Here is a 6,000-nt window from a genome sequence, read left to right on the forward strand (position 1 = left end):
TCTCTTTTTGCATAGCCAGAGAGAAGTCATTACACGACAAGTCACAGTTCACAGATATTTGAAGTTCATTTTTGATCAGCTCTGTGGTACAACTGTTTCTTGAGTCTGACCATTTCATGGTCATCAGACAGAAAATCCTCTCTACAAAGACATTTGAGCCTGGCACACTGAGGACAAATGAGACAATCCTGAACATGATCAAGTTGGCTTTCCCTAGGTTTTTGAAAACTGCCACCCACTTCTCACTGGCGGATTTTGTGGTATCCTGTCTGGCTTTCTGTATTTCCTCCCAGCTAGCACAAGACTTTTCATAGAGTTGGTCCATACTGACTGTCTCTGTCATTTTGAGGACAACCACCACCTGCTCCAGGTCAGTGAAGGAGAGCTCCTCATAGAGGTCTATCAGTTTCACCATTACATTTTCTGGTGAGAAATGAAACCACTTGTCAATGTATGTAATGACAGTGTCATAGAACTTCAAAGTCCTGTTGCTGCTTGGACCTTTGTGCTGACAATTGTTTGTCCATCAGCTGCTTGGTCTGGTATCCAAAAAAACGGTCCTGTTTCAGCTGAAGCATCTTAATTTTGAACTGTTGGACTTCCTCGTAAACATCTGTGATGCAGAGCGTTGTTTCCTCCAGCTTTTTACGAGCTGGTCTAAAACACACCCACGTTGTGGAAAAAGCACAGACAAATCTCAGCAGCTTCCGTTTTTTTCTTCATACTCAAGAATACTCGAGTGCCACAGGAGTATGATGTAAGAGCTGGCCAGCTTTGCAGGAGACGATCGACAGCTGGATGAAGAGAGAGCCATCGTGTCCAAACATGTCGCAAAATTTCACGCCACTCAATCTCAACAAAGGCAAAAAAATGCACGCAGTTCCTCTCTTCGGGAAGCAGATACTAATAAGTGGCTGTAGATCTATAAAAGAATTGTCACAATATCCACTGACAGCTGATCGCAGGCGTGCTTGCAGGCATTATGAGCTATGTGAGCTGGGCAATTAGCTTTCAGAATGCAATTGTTGGCACTGCTCAATAACTGGTGAACAGAGAGGTGTTTTCCCAATTTGTCCAGTTTCCGCAGTAGCGTCATGAAGAATGCACCAATATTGCTAGCACCTTTAACTAGCGTGGCCTTGTGCATTTCTGTGGATGCATGCTGAGTTAGGTCAATCTCCCCTCCATGGCCAATTGAGAATTCCCGACGCATAAAGTACAGAAAGCTTTCGTCGAGTCACCACTGACGGGCTGAACACACGTCTTTTTTGCTTCACATTGTTTGTTGTTGCACAGTCTCTTTTGCAGGTTTATACATATTTCCTTGATATGCCAAACCGACAGAAATTACTTTGCAGGAATTGCTGCGTTTATGCTATACTGTGATTGGATGAATATGAACAAGATGTAGGTCAGGAGATGTACAGTATTATCATAAGGACACGTATACTTGGAATGGAGGGTAAAAGAGAGGCAAAGGAGAGTGAGAGGGTGAGGAAGATGGTGAGCTCGAGTCGGTTAAAAATGGCAGAAAAAAGAGAGATGGTTTGTTAAAGAAAATGGTAGAAAGTGTTAGCAGAGTGAGATGGAGACAGGACGAGAAATGGAAGTGAATGAGGGTGGTAGGTGTGGTAAAGTTCTCAGGGCCCGAGGCTTGCACCGAGTGTCAGGATAAAGAACAATCTTTGACAGTGGGAGTGAAGTTTTTGGAAAAAGTGGACCCTTGGCTTTTGACTGATCCATTTGTGGTTTCAGGGTGGGTGAAACCAGAGTTGGGTGCTGTGGAATCGGTGCAGGTAACCAGAAGTGGTCTTGTGATAATTGTGTTTCTGCTGGTCAGAGGGAGAAGGTGCTCCGCGTTAAACGAATGGGGACAAGAGATGTGAATTGTTTCTCTCTCAAGAAAAGGGCGTCATTGAAAGGAGTTATTACTGGGGTAGCGGTAAATGTGAAAGTTTACCAACTGAAGGGGAAGCTTCCCGGTGTTTGTGATGCTCGTCGTTTGGTGCGACGCAGACTGGGTGGCGTGAGTGGTGAAACAGAAGAGTTGTTGTCTGTTGTTGAGTCTTTGCCTGACAAAGTGATGTTAGGATATATAAGTTATCCTGTACGAGCTTTTGTGCCGAATACATTACGTTGTTACAGGTGTCAAGCTTATGGGCATGTGGCAGCAGTGTGTAGGAGGGCAGTTCAAAGGTGTGAGAAGTGTCCAGAAGGGCATGAGACAAAGGAATGTGTAGCATTGGGAAAAGTAGTGATACAGTATGTGTTCATTGTAGGGGTGCCATGGGGCAGGGTATCAGAAATGTCTGGTGCAAGAGAGGCAGGTTGAGGTTTCCAGGGTTAGAGTAGTGCAGAAGTGTTCATATGCTGAGGCAGTGAAGAAAGTAGAGGAAGATGAGTCAAGGGGGAGGGATCCTGACAAGAGTGGTGTGAGTAGTAGATCTGTACCAGTACAGCACGGAGGCCAAAAAGTGATATATGTTTCAGTAAGATTGGATTTTTTGCATTTATAGCAATGGTTATCAACTGTACTGCAGGGACGGAACGTACGTCACAGAAAATTGTGGTTGTGGTGGCAGCTGCAGAGAGGCATTTGGGTGTTCGAGACTTGACATCAGAAGAGTTACAGGGCGTGTTAAGTGGTGGTGTCCATCCTTTCAGGCTGTTTGCCTGAAGTAGGACTAAATATATTTAAATAGTGGAGTAGGGTGGTGTTTTAAAAATATATATATGTTTTAGTGAGTTTAGTTTTAGGGTATTTGTTTATTTATTTTTTCAAGCAAAGTATAAGGGAGTTATACTCCAGTATAGTAGGTGGTGGTAATGTAACATTTCTTGGATGCCAACCGCCGTTAAACTTCCTCGAAGAAGTACACATTGTTGGATTACTTCATGGAGCAAAACATTTCTTAAATGTAATAATGAAGCATTTTCTACATTCAAATGAACCCCCTGCAACTAGACATGGAAGTTTGAAGACATGTTGTCTTCCAAGTCGGTAATTGAGAAAGTATCATCACCAAGTAAAGGTTGGTTGAACATTTGTGCTATGCTTAACATTACATTTTAGTCATTTAGCAGACGCTCTTATCCAGAGCAACTTACAGTTTTGCATTCAGACTTGCATTCATCTTAAGATAGGAGGGACAACCACAAATCACAGTCTTAGTAAGTAGCCTACATTTTTCCTCAATAAAGTAGCTATCAGCAAAGTCATAGATAGTAATGGGGAAAAAAGTAAAGTGCCAAGTGTTAATTCACGAAAGGCTCACCCAGCTGGATCAGTAAACATGGTCTGATTAGGCGATTATATGTTTAATAGCATACCCGGTCTAGTAAATAAGCAGCAGCCACAAGATGTTCAAAGTCGTCTTCCCTTTGAATTTTAAGATTATATGTGACAAGTTATATAATTACCCAAGCTCTGCTGGTACCTAAAAGGTTATTTCAGCTTTCAGTTTAGGCCTTTTAAGCTATGAAGCACAGGGAAAGACTCTTTTCACGCCACTTCGATACCAAAGTGACTTTTTCGTAGCAGGTTAAGAGAATTAACGCAGAAGGTTAGGTGAATTAATGCAGCAGGTTAGGAGAATTAACATAGCGGGTTAGGAGATTGAGGTTAAGGTTAGCAAAAATTCTCTCCTAACCTGCTATGAAAGTCCCATGAAGCACCACTGCCAGCAATTCATCTTGGTCTTGTTTTCCAGCTGTACGCACCCCCTACCCCCACTTTCTTCAGGCAGGTACAGGGTCACCTGTCCTCCTGCAGGCCCCGTCGTGTCGGAATCTTCTTCTTCTATGGTATATTGGCGATGGTATATCGCCACCTACTGTGCGGGATGGAAACAGGATTCCCAAAAATTTAACAAAATACCAATAAATAATAAAAATATACATGTATATAAAAAGAAATGAACTAAAATAAAACTACCAAAAAATAAATAAACTAAACTAAATCAAACAAGTTTTCTGTTAAAAATGTAACAGATCTGATCCATACACAGGCTCAAGGGGAACCTGGGAGAGCGGGTCTTCCGACGCCAGTACCCATTAAGCCCCAAAAACGTTTCTGCCGCAGCCACAATAATGTCCAGTTTCTTAGACTTCTTTGAGACTTGTGCTGTACAGTTTATAACTGTGGCAATGAATGCCACAAAATCCACCTTTTTAACACACAGGGTATCTTTTGACTGGCAGCAAACATTTACTACAGGCTGTGATGTATCCACTACCATATCTTCACTAGCATCACTTGTATTCTCAATTATTTTAATCGCCTCCGCACAGGCGATTCGATAGACTGCTCTAACTTTTGCCACGTAAATCTCCTTCACCCTTACAGGGCATTCCAGGAACGCGGGATCATGATCCCCACCACAATTGCAACGCTGTCCTCCTTCAACACACCATTCTTCAATATACTCTTTCCGTCTGCACATACTTGAAACATGGCCAAATCCTTTACAAAGTTTACACTGCAATGGTTTGGGGATGAAATATCTTACAGCGTATCTTACATAACCATGCTTCACATGCGTATGTATTTGCTCTTTATCAAAAAACAACAGGACCGGCAGACTTTCTTATTTTTCTCCATTCACCCGCCGGGAATTGTCTTCAGGTATTCAACCTGAACATCGATTTTCACCCCTGAGATGACTCCTTTGACGGGTGCTCTACTCCAAAGTTCAAAACACAAAACTTCTGTTGTTCGGATTCTTTTGAGGCTCACTGCAATCTTACTCTGTTCTTCAGAAATACAATTAATCAAAATAAGGTCACTCCTGGTCTCTCTGACAGACTCCACTCCACTTTTCCCAGCGCATACTTAACCATTTGACACCTCAAACGTGTTTTTCCCACATATGCATCCTTACTCAACAAACACATTACAACAAGAAGTGATTCATTATCATTCATACACATATCCTCCACTCCAATTTTAGCCAATTTTATTTTTGTTCCAGTTTTCACTATTACTGTTGTCCATTCAAAACATTTGTCTTCACCAACTTTGCTCGACGCGCTGCTTGATTCGAACTCAGCATCCACTTCTGCCATTTTTTCCCTTGTGTCAGAATCACCCCACAAAAGGTGCTCTGATGTCGTAATTAGCACAGGCGGTCGGTAGTGGAAAGACAGGAAGAAGAGAGATCATGATACAGAAAGCAGTGGAACGTCTAGTAAAGAAAGCATAAAGAGGGCCAAGGTAGGAAGCAAGAGTAGTGATGTGTTGGAGTGGAAAGTGGTGATAGTGTTGGATGAGACCACAGGGCTTCACTTACACGCTATCTGACTAACTAATGCTGTAGAGAAAGAGGTAGGTGAAGTGAAATTAGCCCGGTTCATTGGAAATAGTAGATTGTTAATATTGTGTGATAGCCAGGCTCAGCAAGAGAACATTTTGAAAATGGAAAAGCTTAATGGGAAGAAGATTAAAAGCCATGTCCCTGGTGCTTATCCTAGATTGAGGGCAGTCATCACTGGGGTCCCAATATCTTTGTTCATAGATTATATTAAAAATATATAGGCTCAGTCATAATGTAAGGTTATCAATACGACCCGGGTTGTGGAAAGCAGAAATGCCAGGTTGAAGGTTATTGTGGAGATGACAAAAGAGATATTGGGGTTAACAGATGTAACTGTTGGTTGTTGACATGCTGAACAATCCTAAGGGTGGAGTGTTTCAGCATAATATAGATCAACTTTAATGGGGTTGGGGAGGTGTTTTGGGGGGAGGGTGTGGTAGAAGTTAGGGATTTATTTGGTTTTGAATGTTATTTTCATGGTAGTACAGAATTGGGCAGATCATGATTGATCCTACATTCCAACACAGTAGGTGGCGGCATTCACTTTAACGATTGTTTGCGGGCCGCCATAATATCATAGAATAATTAGAATTAGCGCAGCAAGTCTGGTGTTTGTTTTCATCCCTTACGTCCAGTAGATGGCAGCAAATCTGCAGGACGATGTGGAAATATTTTGGAACAGTGAAGG

Source organism: Salmo trutta, chromosome 14 (genome assembly GCF_901001165.1).
Source record: "Salmo trutta chromosome 14, fSalTru1.1, whole genome shotgun sequence".
NCBI classification, from domain to species: Eukaryota; Metazoa; Chordata; class Actinopteri; order Salmoniformes; family Salmonidae; genus Salmo; species Salmo trutta.